General features: G+C 40.6%; 1 long non-coding RNA gene across 3 annotated transcripts; it reads left to right on the top strand.

Annotated features, from left to right (window-relative positions):
- The first annotated feature begins 231 nt into the window (after window positions 1-231).
- LOC107967159 (uncharacterized) lies at window positions 232-15555 on the top strand. 3 transcript variants are annotated; one of them, XR_001707434.3, is made up of 4 exons: window positions 232-712; window positions 1430-1678; window positions 12589-12750; window positions 15023-15555. It is a non-coding gene; the product is annotated as an uncharacterized LOC107967159 (long non-coding RNA). The 3 variants fall into 3 exon arrangements; XR_001707435.3 differs by lacking the exon at window positions 12589-12750; XR_008539596.1 differs by lacking the exons at window positions 12589-12750; window positions 15023-15555 and having other exon boundaries at window positions 1430-5929.
- The last annotated feature ends 3383 nt before the right edge of the window (window positions 15556-18938 follow it).

An 18938-nucleotide genomic window follows, 5' to 3' on the forward strand; every position in this document is an offset into this window, starting at 1 on the left:
TCCAGGGGAGTGGGGTGGGGGTGCTGCAGGCTTCTGTGAGGAGATAAAGAAACTCAGTAAAGTAGAATGTGAACTTGGGGACATGGACTGTGAGACACATCATCTGAAGGGCATTGATAATGCCGCTATAAATAGAACGAAGCATGTTCCAGCAGCATTGCTGACGGGAAGGCAGTTAGCTTCCCAGACACCACCTCTGGGCGTTACCATGACTCATGGGAGTGACAGTTAGCTCTTTTTTGGGTGCAGTGGGTTGAATGGTGGCCCCTAAAAAGATATGTTTACCTCCAAATCCCTAGAACTTGTGCATGTTACTTTATTTGGAAAATTGATCTTTGCAGATGTAATGAAGTTAAGAATCTTAATATAAGATTATCCTGGAATACCTGACTGGGACCTAAATCCAATGACAACCGTCCTTATAAGAAAAGTGGAGACACGTGGAGGCAAAGGTGTTGTGAACATGAAGCTAGAGATAGCAGTGATGTGGCCACAAGCCAAGGAAGCCCGGGAATGCCAACAGCCACCAAAAGCTGGAAGAGGTAGGGAGGGATTCACCTCTAGAGACTCCAGAGGGTCATGGCCCTGCTGACACCTTGATTTCGGAATCCCAGCCTCCAAAATGGTGAGAGAATAAATTTCTGTTGTTTGAAGCCACCTGGTTTATGAAGATTTATTACAGCAGCCCAGAGAAACTAATACAGTACAGTGGGTAAGTATTACTCAACCCTAGGCTGATTTCAATTCAAGTATGGATGTATTTAAGGAAATTAACCTGTTGTATATTAATACTTTATGTGAGATAGAAGCACGTATTTGGTATCTCACATGCATGTAACATTTAAGACAATTTGGCCTAATATTAAAATGAACAGATTTTAGATTCCAATTTATAATGTGTGAATAATTGATTTAGTTTTAAAGTTATAATTTTACTAAGTTTATATAGATCATTGAAATATTTAAAGGAACTTAAAGTTAACCCTATTTATGAGTTTGATGTATAGGTATTCTGTGTTAAGTACTCAGAAAGATTATATTAGCTTAATCAGAAAATTGAAGTAATTTTAAAAGATACATAGAATATATTGATTTATAAATTCAATTTAAAATGTTTGAGGATGTTAAATTAGCTAAGCTTATAAATAGGATCACATATTATTCAAAGGCCCTTAACACAGTTCTTGAAAATATGACAGACCATATACAATATACAAGAAACAATAAGATTTTATGCAGAACATAAAAGCTTTAGGAAAAATAGGGCTTCTTAATCTGTAACTTTAATAAATTTAATATTAACTTTTAAAAGGCAACATTAACTTCTGAATAGTTTTTTCTGCCCTCAAAACCACTCGAGGGCACCAAAAAAAGCTCATACTTAATAGAAGCAACATAGAAAAAACTTTCTAATTATTCCATTCTTCAGGAACAGGGCCAAGGGAGGTGGTCAGCAGAAATGAAGCACTGTCCGGATGGTGTGAAGGTGATCTATGCTGTGGTCAGAACAGCGGAAGGCCATGAACTTTGCCGGCGAGTGCCTTTGTTCTGAGTCAAAGTGTTCCTTGGTATGTGAAGGACATCAGGTCCAAAGGCTGCTAGTGACTGAACAGATAATGTGAATTCCATCAAAGTTTGACTTCTGCTCATCCCTACCTCTCCTCCCGAAGATAGTAGGGTAAGTGTGGCATCCAGGCAAGCGTCTGATTTTCTGTTTCTTCTGTTCAATTGAGGAACCAACTCTGTTCCTACAGAGAAAACCACAGAATGATTATTTTGGAGTGGTAACCATTTCTGGCTTTAGTGCTTTAGTTCCCATTTATTGCTGTGTGTATCCTTGGTTTCCTTCTGTGTGGTTGCTGGTCCTAAAATCTCCATTTGCTTCCAAGTTGGTCAATTGGTCAGGCCCTTTCTGTCTTGAATGTGGCCAGACTGTGACTTTAATTTCAACTAATACAATATGCCAAAGGTGATAGGATGTCCATTCTGGATTATATTACCCAAGACAGAAGCTTACAGAGCTTAAATTTCACCTTGCTGGGAGATCCTGTCCTTGCTGGCTGTGAGGAAACAGGCTGCCATATTGTGAGCACGGAGAGGAAAGGTGGCAAGGAACTGAGAGCAGCCAACAGCTGACAGCCAGGAAGAATCTGAGGCCACAAGGTGCTGAATGCTGTCAACAACCACATGAGCTTGGAAGCATGTTCTTCCCCAGGCAAGCAGAGGAATGAGAACCCAGCCCTGGCTGGCACTTGATTGCAGCTTGCTGGTGAGACCCTGACACACAGGGCCCAGCTAAACACACCTGGACTCCTAACCCACTGAAACTGTGAGGAAATAAATGCATGTTCTTTTAAGCTGCTGATTAAGTTGTTATACAGCAATAGATAATTAATACTTAATTATCTAATTAATACATATTAATATTTTGGCAACATACACTATGTTCCTAAGGTACCTCAGAAAATCCTCAGAACCATGTGTTGCAAATGGCAATGCTGTGGTACGATGGGGTCTCCTAAACACTGGTAATGGGTGATGCAATCACTTTGCAAAACAATTTGACGAGAGCTAGTATAGGTGAGACTGTTCGTCTCCTGTGACTCCTAGAAATATGCCCCAGGAAAACTCTTGCCCATGGTACCAGGTAACAAATTGGAGGCAGCATTGTATTAACAACAAATTGAACACAACCCAAGTGTTCACCAACTGGAGAATGGACAAATCAATTGTGATTCTTCATAAAACAGCTATAGCAGTGAAAATGAAGCCCTCTTCTTTAGGAAAGGCTTTCCTCTTAAAGCCACTGACCATGTCTTATTCATCTCTGAGTTTTGTCATCTGCAAAATAGGATAATAATAGTGCCTACTGCTTAGGGCTATAAATTAGACACTTTAAGTCATGAGCTTAACACTGTGCCTGACATTTAGTAAGTAAGTGCTCATTAAATGCTACCTCTAAATCTCCAGGGCTTCGCACAGTACCTGACACATACTTTATAAACATTAATTGAATAAATGATTAAATGCAAGGATTGATGCAGAAGGCCAGTACATCAACACCTCATGTCAAAAGAAGAAGTGTCTGAAATTATCATCCCTCAAGGTCTGCCAGAAGGAACCAAACATGTAGAAAACAGACCTCCCAAGGTGATTGAGCAAACCCAGGCAGAAGCTGGCCTCACTAAGGGGGTGTCTGCTAGAGGCTGCTTCTTGGTTCTACCAACTCTGGGCACCAGGTTCTTGACTGGAATAGATAATAGATATGCGGATTTCGGCCAAGTGCAGTGGCTCACACCTGTAATCCCAGCACTTTGGGAGGCCGAGGTGGGCAGATCACTTGAGGTCAGGAGTTCACGACCACCCTGGCCAACATGGTGAAACCCTGTCTCTACTCAAAATACAAAAATGAGTCTGGCGTGATGGAGCATGCCTGTAACCCCAGCTACTCAGGAGGCTCACTTGAACCTGGAGAGCAGAGGTTGCAGTGAGCCGAGATCGCCCCATTGCACTCCAGCCTGGGCAACACAGCAAGACTCCATCTCAAAAAAGAAAAGAAAAGAAAAGAAAAAGATATGCAGATTTCACCCAGGGTTCTTTAAATTTGGGGCTTTATAAACCCATACCTTGTGTTAAGAACAACAAGCAATGTACATACCTATAGACAATGAAATATATACGATAATCGGCAGATCCTGATATGACTTTTTGATTCCATCGTTTGAAGGATCAGATAATGATAATAACATTCAATGCTGCATTTGCTCTTTCTCTCATTCACTATGGCTCCATGCATTCACCCACAAAGATTTATTGAGGACAACCCTATGCCAGTCACTGGGTTAAGCCCTGGAATACTGCAGTGAGCTCAACAGGCCTGCTCACTCTCCTCGGGCTTGCTTAAAGACAGATCTGGTCTGAACCTCTTCTACATGTGCTGAGCAGCCCATACCCTCCCTGCTAGCTGTTTGTGCAATGCTAGAATGTCTTGCTCTTGCTGCTGGGTCCTTATATTCTCTGCAAAGTCTTTATCCTTTGCTTGTGTACTTGCTTCAAGAAGATTCTTTAGGTCGTGAGCCTTGACATCAAGTAAATTTTGAGAAAGGCTTTTCTCCCTCCAGTGAGCTCCTTCCCATTGGGCTGGCAAGTGATTTTGTAACTAATCGCCTCTTTCACCTGGGTGTTCATGTTTTCTTTTCTGATGTTTTCTCTGAGGGATGTGAGCTGGGAAGATAGGAGGGAGTTTTATGGTTAAAAGGTCTTTTATGGCTTGGAACATGAGCTTTAGCTGGATCCTGCAATGAATAACACCCCACACTTGCAGACATTGTGAAAGGTAGATGGTGGGTATCTGACCGAGTATATTCCATCAGCAGCTCCTGAGTATTACAGTGGGGTGAGCTGATCGCCAAAACAGCACAGAGAGAGAAGAGAGAAGAAGAAAGCCCAGCTACAAACCATTTGACATATCCCCATATGGCCAGGGAGGATCAGCTCCTGACACTCTAGCCTAGTCTACAGCTACTGCTTATTTTGTTTTAGCAAAAGTTTGGATCCACCATGTGGAATTATAAACAATGAGATTTGCTTTAATGTTTTCTTTTTAAATAAAATAATGCAATGAGCAGCCATGAACCTACCACCCAACATAATAAATAAAATGTTATAAATATCATTGAAACTCTCTCTGAGTAGGGTTGCCAGATTTAGCCAAAAACAAACAACAGTGAGAAAACATGCCCAACTAACTTTGAATTTCAGATAAATAATGCATAATTGTTTAGCGTAAGTATGTCCCATGCAATATCTGGGACATACTTATACTAAAAAATGTATTCATTGTTTAAATTCAAAGTTACCTGGGCCTCCAGGTAATGGCAGGCAACCATTACCCTAAAGTTGGCTTTATCATTCCATTGCTGTTGTTGATAGCCTTACACATTTATATGTATCAATAAACAAAGTATTGCTTTCCTTGCTTGTTTTCCAAGCTTATTAAAATATATTTCATGAATTTTCCTCTCAACATTCTATATCTGACATTCCATTTCACTGCTGATTCATTTATTTTCATCACTATAGCTGTTTTATGAAGAATCACATTGATTTGTCCATTCTCCAGTTGGTGAACACTTGGGTTGTGTTCAGTTTGTTGTTAATACAATGCTGCCTCCAACTTGTTACCTGGTACTTATGTGCAAGAGTTTTCCGAGGGCACATGCCTAGGAGTCATAGGAGATGCACAGTCTCAGCTATACTAGCTTACATCACATCAAATTGTTTTGCAAAGTGATTGCATCACCCATTATCACTGTTTAGGAGACCTTGTTGTACCACAGCTTGTCAACACTTAAAACTGTCAGATTTTTAATTTGTACCAATCTGGTGGGCATAAAACTATCTCTCATTGTGATTTCATTTTTCTTTTTCTTGGTACTTATGAAATTAAGATACATTTTGTATATTGATTTGCCATTTATGTTTTCTTTGCTGTGAAAAATCTTTTCATTCCTATTGGCCATTTTCTATTGGGTTGTTTGTATTTTCTCTCACTGATTTTTAGGACTTCTTTATGGATTCTCAATACTAATCTTTTATTAATTATATGCATGGAAAATATGCCCTCTAGATTTTTGGCTACTCTTTTCACTTTATGGTGTCTTTAGGTAAAAATTAGAAATTTTTTATTTGAATTTCTTTAATTTATCAATACTTTATTTTGTGGCTTGTATTCTCTGAGTGTTGTTTAGAAAATACTCTCTTAGCCAAAGTCACATAACTATTGTTCTATATTGACATTTAAACATGTTAAAGTTTTTCCTTTTACATTTAAGTCTTTATTTTACCTGGACTTTATTTTATAAATGGTATAAGGGAGGGATCCAATATCATTTTTTTCCAATATGGATAAACTCTTGTTCCCCCACTATTTATTGAACAGTTCATTCTCTGCCATGCCTTCTACCCCGGCCCCACACCTCAGCCACTATGCAATGCCTGTAGGTAAGTCTTCATATATTCATGGATTCATTTTGGGGCTCACTATTCTTTCCTCTGGTCTATTTGTTTATCTGTCTTCCAATACCACATTATCTTATTTACATAGATTTATCATGACTTACATGATTTACATAGATTTACCACAAATTGCAGGGCAATCCCTACCTCTACCCCATCTCTCTCACACACACGCACACCTTGTTGTTATTCCTCAAAAGTATCTTGACTATTTGTAGGCTTTTACTCTTCCATGTAAGTATTGAAATCAGATAATAAGTTTCATGATAAACAATTGAGATATTGACTGGAATTGCATTGTATTTAGGGAGAATTGGCATATTTATGAAATTGGATCTCTCTACCTAGGAACAGTATATCTCTCCATTAGTTTTGGCCTTCTTTAACATTTTTCAATAGCATTTTTTCCATAAAGGTCTTGCTTTTATTTTATTATAGTTTTATTTCTATTGTACTGGTATCTTTTAAAAATTATATTACTACAATTTTTATGGCTGCTTTATGGAAGTGCAATTGATTTTTGTATACCCAGCTACCTTGCGAAACTTAAACTCTTTTTAACTCTAATAATTTAACTATAGATTTTTAAAAATATACTTCATAGGCAATCATATTATCTGCTAATAATTATTATTTTATTCTTTCTTTCCAATTTGCATACCTTTTTATTTTCCTTTTTAAAATTTTACTGATGAGAATCAGTAGAATAATGTTGAATAGAATGATAATATTGAGCATCTTCAACTTGTTCCTGATTTTAAAGGAAATAGTTGTAAGTTTTATTATTAAGAATGATTATCTGCCATTAATTTTTGTTTTTGACCTTTATCCTGTTAAAGGAGTTACCTTCTTAATTATAATTTTCAGTGTTTCTACCACAAATTAGGTTGCTTTTTCTCAAATGCTTTTTGCCGTATATTAAAATTATAAAATTGTCAGCTGGGTGCGGTGGTTCATGCCTGTAATCCCAGCATTTTGGGAGGCTGAGGCTGGCAGATCACCTGAGGTCAGGAATTTGAGACCAGCCTGGCCAACACGGTGGAACCCTGTCTCTACTAAAAATACAAAAATTAGCTTGTTGTGATGGTGCGCCTCTGTAATCCCAGCTACTCAGGAGGCTGAGGCAGGAGAATCGCTTGAGCCCAGGACGCAGAGGTTGCTGTGAGCAGAGATCATGCGACTGCACTCCAGCCTGGGTAACAGAGTGAGAGTCTATCTCAAAAAAAAAGGAAAAGGAAAAGAAATGATAAAATTGTCTTCTTTCTCTAATCTGTTAATATAAGGAATTGCATTAATTAATTTTATAATGTTAACCCAGCTTTGCATTCCTGGGATAAACCCAACTTAGTGTGATGGATGTTTTTTCATACCCTGCTGGATTTGGTTGATAATAGTTTGCTTAGAATTTTGGCGAATTTGCATGTGAATAAGATTGGCCAATAATTTTCCTTTCTAGTACTATTTAATTTGATTTTAGGATCAATGTTATACTGATCTCAGGATGAAAAGGAAGAATTTAAGAATGGTGAAAAAGGATGTTAAATTAAGTTTCAATTGAAGCACCAAGATTCAAAAAATATAAACTTTCTAAGTGAAATGTTAGACCAAGATTGCCTTTCCAAAGGAAATGTCCAGGAATCATTCCTTCACACTAACAACTCCTTGCCCTCTCAAGCAAATAAATGTCTAGAAAGTGGAGTTTAATGGAGATTTGAAGAGGATTTCTTTGGAAAACATTGCTAGTATGAACTGAGCCAACTGAGAAGTGATTCAAGTTTTCCCTGCTGAAAGCTCCATATGTGTCCTCTCCACCTAGGCAGGTCAGCAGACTTATGTCCAGCTCCCATCTAGAACACAGAAGGCAAGAAAAGGATAGGCTAACTGGTTTGGTGATGGATTGAATGAAAGATGCTGCTGGGCTTGAATCAGCTCGTAATCCCCAAATTTGCCTGGACAAAGCAGTACGATGGTTTCCTTGGCTCATATGTGGCTAGGTATACACAAAAGAGCTGGGAATTGGGTCATCATAGATGAACTCAGAGTCAGGTCAATTGGAGAGGTGAACAGGTTTCATTACAGCATGAGCTAGAAGTGGATACTGCTTTCCTTGGCAGTAAGGGGTAGTAAGTAAGCAACTTCCAGAACACTGTGCATTCATTCAGATCAAAGGAAATCAGCAGTGATAGGGTAAGAAAATAGGTTCTCCAAAGTACACATGAAAGCATTCCATAAGAGAAAGAATCAGCTTCAAATACCTTGCTGATACCAGTTAAGTAAGGACTTTCTGCCTCTCTTCCTTCCCCATCTCCCAAACCTGAAGAGGATCAGAAACAGCAGTAAATGGATGAGGGATGTATGAGTTATTAATTGTCTTTCAGCTCATTCCACCCTTTTATTCCCTGCTTTTTGGTGCTTGGACAGGAGCCCTGGAAATCATTTTTCTGCTTTGCCAGCTATTCCCTGTTGGGCTCTGCCAATTGGGGTGCTAGAGGGAAACTCAAAGGCTGGAGGAGCAGAAGGAATGTGCTCCCCCCAGTTGCTTGCTTTGGACTTCCTTTCTGCTCATAGTTCTTGTGAGTATCACTCCAGCACTGCACCTTCACTGCATTGGTGGTAGTTCCTTCCATAGCAGCAGCTGATCCAGTTCGCTATTTCTACCAAACTTGCAGGACCAGACTTGTCACATTCACCCCTTTAACCTGAGACATGACTATGTGCTGACCAGTGCCCCCTGTTCAGAGTCCGGGCCCCAGCCTCCCCCGGCTGCTCTTCTGAGCTGAGACACCACCATCAGTCAATCATCTCCCCCTCCTCAGGTTCAGGGTTTCAGCTCACCAGGATCCTTTGTCACAGCTTTTAGATTTCAAGAATTCCAGTCTCTTCCTTTTATTTCTTCAGCCCTGGGAATGATAGCCATTTCCTCAAATGATTGCTTATGACACCTTAGCATTCTCTTCTCTCTTCTGTTACCTGGTTAGTAGCTTTACATCTAGTTAATAATTCTTTACATTAAATTATTTCTCAAATAACTGGTGTGTTTTCTGTCCCCTGACTAATATAGGGGAGGGTGATTGACAAGGTGATTGACAGAAAAAAGGAAGAGATTAGATTTTATGTCTTTCCTCCAAACAGGTGGCCTCCCTGCCATAGTCCTTAGCTGGGGTAAAAGAAGGTAGAGTGAAGAGAAGTCTTAACTTTTAAATTGAAAGCCTGGGTTTTCAGGAGTTGAACAATGAGAACACATGGACACAGGAAGGGGAACATCACACACTGGGGCCTGTTGGGGATGGGGGATTAGGGGAGGGATAGCATTAGGAGAAATACCTAATGTAGACAACAGGTTGATGGGTGCAGCAAACCACCATGGCACGTGTATACCTATGTAACAAACCTATACATTCTGCACATGTATCCCAGAACTTAAAGTATAATTTAAAAAAAAAAAGCCTGGCTTTTTATGTCAAGTTACTAATTTGAGTCTGGGTTTGTGTCTGAAAGTGAATAAAGGTATTTCTATTACTCAATAACAACTATAAAAGTGAATATTTTATAGTTATTTTATATAGGGCTTGCCTGAGTTTTCATCCAATGGCAGGGGAAGGATTGCCTTCACTGAGAAGATTTAAAGGGGCCATAGGAGACAAAACTAATAACTTTCTGGATTATATCCCATGAATCCTGCTTCTTTTACATACTGGTAAATCTTCAGCTGTAATTGAAATGCCTTGTAAAACTCACAAATAAAACTCTCCAAGCCTAGGATTTATTTTGTGGGAAGATTTTTACTGCTGGTTATACAGGCTTTCTATTTCTTTTTTGGTCAGTTTTGGCAAATTATATTTTTCTAGGAATTTGTCCATTTAATGAACATTTTCAGACTTATTGGATAAGGTTTTCATTTTATATTTTTATTATCTTTTTGACCATTTGTATTCTACTTTCTCTGCTAATATTATTTGTGCCTTATCTCTTTATATATATTTTTAGTTTCCTTATACAGTCTTTCCAGAAGTTAGTCTCTTCAAAGTGTTAATTTTTGGCTTCGTTGATTGTCCTTATTGTATCTATTATCTAATTTAAGGTTGTCATTTCCTTCTTTTTATTTTCTTTGGGAATTTTCTGTTTTCTTTCTACCTTCTTATGTTTGATGCTTAGCTTATTAATTTTATGTTTAAAGTGGCATTTTTTCCCAAATAAACATTCAAACCTATAAATTTGTATTCATACATACTTAAGAGAACCCATTGCCGTCCTCTACCACAGCTGATTTCTCACCTGCATCCCTTGGTCTGAATAAATGCACTGCAAACTGCACATTTTTAGTGTAGTTGTCATACAGTTCTTAGCTTTTTATATTTTCCTGTACAATTTCTTTTTGACCCATGAGTTAAGTAATATGTTTTCTTTTCATTTTAAAACTCTTTATTTGAAGCATAATATAGAAAATGTAAATATACACATTTAATACAGAAAGTGTATGTGTTATAAGTGAATGGTTTGAAAAACTTTCATAAACTATACACACCTGTGTATCCACACATTAGAATTTAAACACAGAGGTCAGGCATGGTGGCTCATGCCTGTAATCCCAGCACTTTGGGAGGTCGAGGCAGGTGGATCACGAAGTCAGGAGTTTGAGACCAGCCTGGCCAACATGGTGAACCCCATCCCTACTAAAAATACAAAAATTAGCCAGACGTGGTGGTGTACACCTGTAATCCCAGCTACTCGGGAGGCTGAGGCAGGAGAATGACTTGAACCCAGGAGGCGGAGGTTTCAGTGAGCCGAGGTCGTGCCACTGCACTCCAGCCTGGGTGACAGAGCGAGACTCCATCTAAAAAAAAAAAAAAAGAATTAAAACAGAGATATGAGCACTTTTTTTGTTGTTGAGGTGAAATTTACATAGCATAAAGCTAACCGTATGAAAGTATACAGTTCACACTTTAGTGGCATTTAGTACATTCACAATGTTACGTAACTACCACCTCTATCCAGTAACAACACATTTTCATCACCCCAAAAGAAAACACTCTATTCATTAAGCAGTAATTCCCCTCTCCTCCCAGCCCCTGGCAACCACCAATCTGCTTTCTGTCTCTATGGATTTTTAAGTGATGTGTTTTAAATTTCTAATTGTATGAAGATTTTTAATTATAATTTTCACTTTTTTCTAACTTAATTGTGTTGTGGTCTTTTGATACTTATTCTTTGAATTTGTTGAGATTTGATATTTGCTTTCTGCCCTAATTCACAATTAGTTTTTGTAAAGGTAATATGTGATTTTAAAAAGAATGTATATTCCCCAGTGGTTGAATGCAGTGCTCTATATAAGTCTTTTATATCAAACTTGTTAATCATCTTGTTCAAATCTTTATAACTTTACTGAATTTTTTGGCTGTTTGATCTATCAGTTACTAAGAAAGACATGTTAAAGCTCCCACTCTGATCACAAATTTGTCAATTACTCCTTGAAGTACTGTCAGTTTTTGCTTAGTGATAGACTTTTCAGATAACATGGAGAGGCGCTAATCAAAACAGAAACTTCAGATGTGCTAAACGTGCAAAAAGACCATCAGCTGTGTCAGTTTCTTTCTGCTGTATTAGCCTAGTTTGGTCAAAGTCTTCCCAGAATAAGGAAGCCCTGGCTCTTGCACTCTCTCCCCTTCTCTTTTCCTTCTTCCCGTTCCAGAAACGCACATGAGTGAAATCAAAAGAATGGTCTCAGAAGATGCTGAATAAAAATACTCTAGATCCTTGGAATTTCCTTATTTTATTTCAGCAGTGGAACTGAAAATATCTTTAAGTTATTGTTTCACTAATTACCATAGAACTTCATAATTTCCCATTTTCCACAAGGGTCACTGTGCACCAAGGATGGTGCTGGACTGAGCATAGGCTGAGTACTGTTGGCATCTCATGTCTGCTATACTGCCTCTTCGTCAGGCAGTGAATGATGAATTGAGACTCAGTCCACTTGCGGGGAAAGGCTCCTATCATCCCACAACTGAATTCACTCTGTTTACTGCTACTTTAGCTAGAACAAGAAAGAGAAGCATATGTGGTGAGTTATTGAACTTAGTTCAGCATCTTTATTCCTCATTACCTTCTACATCTAATTCAATTGCTAATTGAAATAATTACTGTCTTTACCTGGTAGAAAATTATATTTTGCTTGTAAGACAAGCTGACTGATGTGCTTTGAAAAAGCAGCAAAAACATCTTTCACCGTGCTTGGATTCATTTCCCTTAGCAGATGATTTCAGTAACTTCACATCATTTTTCATCTGGCAAGTCAACAGAAGCCAAGTTTTGAGATAAATAAAGCTTGTTTCTTGGAGTGGAACAATGCCATGGAAGGTGAAACAACTTCATTTTCCATGCAGACATGCAGGCCCGTCTTGTACTTGCAGAGAGAGGTGCCTGGATTTGCTCAAATCAACTTGTGGTGCTCATATTAATTGGTTGTTTGAAATGGGCTGTCCAGCTGGCAGCTTTCAGGGCCACTGGAATGGCCCTGGGGTTGCTGATTCATTTCTCTCCCCAAGACTGAATGGCCTATTATTTGACCAGGAGGAAGAAGCCAAAGTAGTCTGCCCCAGCTTGTTGCAAGTGATACCCAAGAAGGGGGCCAGCTCTCCAGGGCCTCTCCTGACCTTTGGAGGAGTCACATGCACCTTAGCACAAGAAATGCCTGGGGAACCGGTGCTGCATCTGGGACCCTGGAGCCTGCAGGTCAGAGAAGTTCACGAGGTTTCCTCAGCCAGTGTATAGTGGCAAGCAGAGATACAGTGATTAGCTGGGGTGTGCGAACCAGTCAGACAGCATAGTCTACAGTCCTTTGGGCTCATTACCCACCTCAGGAACCTATGTCTGCCCATTTTCCTGATGTGGCGGCAAAGACAAGGACTGTGGGGCAGATTATCACTTGCCGAGTATTGTGGTGATTAACACTTTAATACTTATAGAGCCCTTCTAACATTGAGTCAATCTAGATCTATTTATTGAATATCTATGACATACTAGAAATAGTGCTGGATTCTTTGAAGGATATAAAAATACAGATCTAACAAGATCCCTGCCTTCAAAGTCCTAACAGTATAATTAGGGGGCCAAGATATAAACACAAAACATGAAGGAACAATACCAAAGTAATTAACATTAAAACTGCCAAATTCATTTCTCACAGTAGATAAATTTCTCTCTATCCTCAGAGTTATAAATGACCTGAACCTTTGGCAGAACTATCCTGTTAATCATAATGAACATAGACAATATTATTGAGAGCTTACTATAGGTAGGGCATTTTTAAGCACTTTACTCATTATTTTATTCAATCTTCAGAAAAATAGCTAAAACGTAGCAGAAATCTCAAAGAGTGAGGCATGATCCAGGTTTAAAACTAGACATTACAATAGACAGCCCTCTTTTGAATGTCAGCCTTGGCCTACCTTGTGCCCAAGCCTGAAGCTGATTCTTTCCTATGCTGTGACACGTTGCTTATTGCATTTCAGAAGTTGATCCAGGATGTCATATTATGATACTGGTCCATAAGTGTACAAATAGGACTGGGTACTCGGATGTGCAGAGGTGTGTTCATGATGGTAAGAGTGCATTGTAGCAGTTAAGGACAGGAGGTGGGAATAAACTCTTGTTTGTAGGAAAGGTTTGTGGAGAAAGCTTTTCAATAGAATTCAAAAGGTCTGTTTACAGATTAGGAACTAAGGTAGAGACTGAGCATTTCACCCTATAAACTGTCGACCAAGTATCTCAAGATTAGCTATCTAGTTAGCCCATTTGTTGGCTGAAGGAGCACCACGGTTATAATATGGCTGGAGAGTAGCTGCTTGCAATACCAGTCACATGAGACTGTGATCTTAGAGGGCAACTCTTCAAAGTTCTCAGGAGGCTTCCTTAGGGTAGTGGAATAATGAGCAAAGAAGATGTAAAGCTGACTATGTCACTCTTTTGCTTCAAACTCTTGTAGGGTAAGGTCTTATAAGATAAGGGCCTGGCACTCAAGGCCCTCCTCAGGTTCAGGCTTCAGACCCTCTTCAGCGCCATCAACCCCCACAGGCCAGCGTTCATGCACCAGTAGCACTGACGGCTGGCTACCTGCTCCATCTATCAGCTCAGTGAGTGTGCTGACCACCTACTGTGTGCCAAGTACCGTGCTCACCTTGGAGGACATTGCCACGCTGTCCTATGCCCACCACTCTCCAGTCCCGGGGAACCTGCCACATGTCTGCCAAGGCCAACCTCAGGCTCCCTTCCTTTCCAGGAAGCCTAGGTTGAGTTCCAGCCCCCTCTGTACTCCCATTTGTTGGAATAATGCCTCTGGGTTTGACTTACTCCCTAATCTGTTCCTTAAGAATGGAAACACGTCTATTCATTTTGGATCCCCTCACCTGGCATAGGGCTTGGCACATAGTAGGTGTTCAATAGACGTTTGTTGAACTGAACTGAAGAGGAAAGTTCGGTTGGGGTCATAGGAGAGGGTCATGTATGCAAGGTCCCCTGGGAGAGGTGGGGGCGGGGTAAGATGGGGCAGGATAAGTGTTAAGTGGCTTATTTGTTCCCTGGTCTCCCCAGGGAGAGACATAGATTACTTGGCTTCCCTTTTCTGGTCAGAAGAAACTTGGCTTCCTGTAGGCTCATGTCCATGCCCACCAGAGGCACGTCCTACTAGAGAGGGTGTATGTGGACTCAGGCCCAGCCCCTCCCTCTCACATCGAGGGGAGAGTAAAAGTGAGACCTGCATCTACCAAAGATAAGGATGTGGACATAGGACAGAGGGAGGTTTGAGTCACAACTCAAGATTCTATGGCTGGTCGTGTGACGAATTGTTTAGTGATCATTGTCAGGAAGCCCCGTGTGGAAACTGGAGGGGTAAACACCCCCCAAAACCGGGTGGCCCACTGTCTGCCACTAGCTAGCACTAACAATCACAATGAGAATGACAGAACACTGCCTCCTGTTCTAAGTGCTTTATGTATACATTTAACAGGAATTGCAAGGGAAGAATTGGTCCACGTCTGTGAGAGGAGGCCTCTGAAACACGCTGACTTCACAGAGGAGAAGGAATGAGCTCAATTTCAGGCACCTCCTCCGGGGCGGTCAAGAACAGAATGAATGAGAACATGTATGGCCCTAGGTTGGCCTTGAAGAATTAGAGAAGCTGCTGGTGCCCCGCCCCCAACCTGGCCCAACAGCAGAGCCTCCGCTAGGGGGAGCCGTGGAGACCTGATTTCCTCTGCGCCGACTTTGCTCATGAATACCCCAGGGAGCTCCTGGCAGCACCCTGTGGAATGGCTCCGCGGAGCATTGGCCCCTGGAATTTGCCCTTCACAATTATGCTCCCTGCTGGGAGAAGTATAAATATGGATGGAGCGTGGCGTCTTTAAACATGGCACAAGAGTAGAGGAACAACCAAGTCCAAATGATAATATTTTGAAACGCCACGGGGAGCTTCTGCTGCTGTTGAGTTAGAATTGCTTCTCTTTCATGTGATTAAAGAAGCCCTTGTGGGTTTTTGCTTTTCCTTAGAGACATACCATGGTTTCTCCCCCCGCACTACAGCACTGAACGATTTTTAAGGTTTCTAAGTGCACTCCATTTACATTTCCTACTCATTCTCTAAATGAAAGGCAGGCTAAAACACATTAATGAGCTTCCTGATTACTGCAGCCCTTGAGAAATTAATTAATGACAATGCAGCCACACTTAACATTCCTCCTCCTTTCTGAGTTTGGAAAGCGGGAGGAGCTGCGCTTTAATCCACGCCCAACCAAGAGCTACCATGTGTCTTTAGCCAAAGAGTTGGTTTGCCAGGACACATTTCAGATTGCCTTTCCTAGAGAAAAGCCATTCCCTGAATAATTAAGAGACAGCATCTTTTTCATTGTCTGGAATTTTTTTTTTACCCTAAATTAGGTGGTTTAAGCTGGTAGATGTTGGGTATGACTTGTTTCTTTTCTTTTCTTTTCTCTTTTTAAAGTAAATAAGTGTCAAGCACCAGCATTTACCTGGCCCTTCCCTTATAATAATAGCCAACACTTTAAAGTTGCTTGTCAGGGACTGTTCCAACTGCTCTGTCTCTCTTTGCCTCTCTCTGTGTGTACATATTTACTTATTAAATCTCACAATAACCCTGGGGTAGGTGGTATTATTATCCCCTATTTACAAAGAGTGAAGAAGAAGAACAAGACATATCCACGGATCTACCAGCTAAAACTACCTAATTTACGACTTTAAAAAATTCCTAAGCCATTAAAAAAGATGCCATCACTGAAGATCATACAGTGAGAAAGTGGAAGAGCCACGATCTGAACTCAAAGGGATTGGCTCAGAATCCATGCCTTAGCCAGTAATTACATGTACAGCCAGCCATATGTACATTTGTATCTTTAGTTGTTTTTATTTTTTAATCTGTGTTTATTTTATTATTTATTTTCTATTGTATATATTTAAGGTACACAACATGATGTTTTGATATACATAGTGAAATGATTATTGCAGGTAAGCAAATTAACATATTCATCACCTTCCCTACCTTCTCTAGTTACCCTGTTTTCAGTAAGAGCACCTAAAATCTAGTCTCTTAGCAACTTTTCAATATACAAGATGGTATGATTAACTATAGTCCTCCTGCTGTATGTTGGATTTTTAAATTTATCCTTCCCACATAACTTTGTACCTTCTGACAAACTCCCCATTTCTTTCCCCTCCCCACCCTTGGTAACCACTGTTCTACTCTGTTTCTATGTATTAGACTTTTTGTTAGATTCCACATACAAGTGAGATCATGCAGTAGTTTTCTTTCTGTATCTGGCTTACTTTTTAGCATAAAGTACTCCAGGTTCATTCATGTTGTAGCAAATAGCAGTATCTCCTTTTTAAAGGCTGAATAGTATTCCATTGTCGGTATATTGTAATATATATAGATATCACAATTTATTTATCCATTCATTCATCAATGGGCACTTAGGTTGTTTCCACATCTAGGCTATCATGAATAGTGCTGTGTTTACTGAGAGGTTTTCCACTCATCTTCATTCCAGGTGCCTTCAGTGCTGCTTCTGCCTGCAGAGATGTCCTCCAATCACCATACTTTGCCTCTGGTAGGCTGTCTGAGGACAGAGGATAGTCAACACACACAACCACTGTTAGAGCGTGGGTAAACCCCAGAGTGATTTTATAGCATGCAGGCATTTCACATCCAGCAGATAGGCATTGGGCTTTGCCCCATGCATTTCATCTTGTTTCCTCCTCTCTTCTGGGGAGAGATGAAGGAAATCCTTTGCAAGAAGCATATTCTCATGGGGGTGTCATCGCCGCTGAAAACAGTGGACAGAGGTTAGCAAGACTGCTCCTATTGTTACAATAAGGACCCTGAGGCTTGGAGGACTGCTGACTTACTTGCTCAGGATTGCGCGGTTTGGTTACTTTGTCTTCTTGTTTTTGTTTTGTTTTTTATGGGACTCTGCAAACGTGTAAACTGACTGATTCCAACCTGCTGTTCTTTCTTCTGCACCACTCTGTGCCCATGTGGTTCTGGGGATGAAGCATGCACCTAGGTGGCTACCCTTGGAGAGTCCTTTCTGGTCTCAGAGCTGACATAAGAATGAATCAGCCTTACAAGTGTGAGTCTGTGGTGCCAGGGCCTTGAAAGAATTGCACAACTTTTTGGCAGCCCCAGGAAGCCCTGAAATAAAGCTGGGGACCCAAGTGTACTCTGTGGGCATCCTGGTAGCAGCAGCATTCACCACATAAAACAATGAAGCCACAAAGACTCAGGAAGCCACTCAGAGAAGCAGCTTTGGCTGGACAATGTTTCCAAGCAAGAGAGAGAAAACAGTTAGAAAAGAAAGTGGCTTTTCATGATGAGCAAAGCTTCTTCCAGGCAAACTAGGTCTCAAAAGTATCCTTTCCTCCGCACGAAGTGCTGTGGGCCTGTGAGCGCTCTCCCACTACAACAGAGTGGAGCTGTGGGTCTTGGAGGAGGTTGGGAACAGAGGGTTTTGGACACAGACTAGATACAGGCTCAAGTCTCAGCTCTGCCGTTTCCTAACTCTGTGACAGGAGTGTCCAATGTTTTGGCTTCCCTGGGCCACTTTGGAAGAAGAAGAATTGTTTAGGGCCACACATAAAATATACTAATGATAGCTGATGAGCTAAAAAAAAAAATCGCAAAAAAAATCTCATCATGTCTTAAAGTTTATGAATTTGTGTTGGGCTGCATTCAAAGCCGTCCCGGGCCACTGGTTAGACAAGCTTGCTCTGAGGCAGGCTAGGTTATCTTTCAGCCTCTGTTTCATCATCTATAAAATGGGAACAGTTGGATCTATGTCACAGGACTGTTGTAATAGTTAAATGAGACCATGTTTGCATGGCGCATAAGAGGCATGCAAAGTGCTTGATACATAGTAAGCTCTTAATAGATAGCAGCTGCTTTTTAGAGTTCATAGTGCTCCCAGTCAGATTCTTCCTTCTGCTAAGCACTGGACCCGCGGCTCCCTCTGAGATGCTCTGCCCTAGGCAGCCCCGAGGCTTGCACCCTCTAAAGTCAGGACTGTCTGCTCAAAGGTTGGCTCTCCGGAGACTGCCCCTGACCGCCTGACCCAGAGCAGCTCCCATCCTTCTACCCCACTCTGCGTGTTTCTTGGCATCTTTCACTACAGGAAGCTGTGCTGTAGATTACTGTGTTTATTTGTTTATTGTCTATCTCCTTCCCCTAGAACAGCAGTCCATTCTTTTTGGCACCAGTGACTGGTTTTGTGGCAGACAATTTTTCCATGGACCCAGTGGGGGTGGGGAGGGATGTTTGGGGATGATTCAAGCAAATTACACTTATTGTGCACTTTAGTTCTATTATTATTACATTGTAATATATACTGAAATAATTATACAACTCACCATAATGT

This window comes from Pan troglodytes, chromosome 1 (genome assembly GCF_028858775.2).
Source record: "Pan troglodytes isolate AG18354 chromosome 1, NHGRI_mPanTro3-v2.0_pri, whole genome shotgun sequence".
Lineage (NCBI taxonomy): Eukaryota > Metazoa > Chordata > Mammalia > Primates > Hominidae > Pan > Pan troglodytes.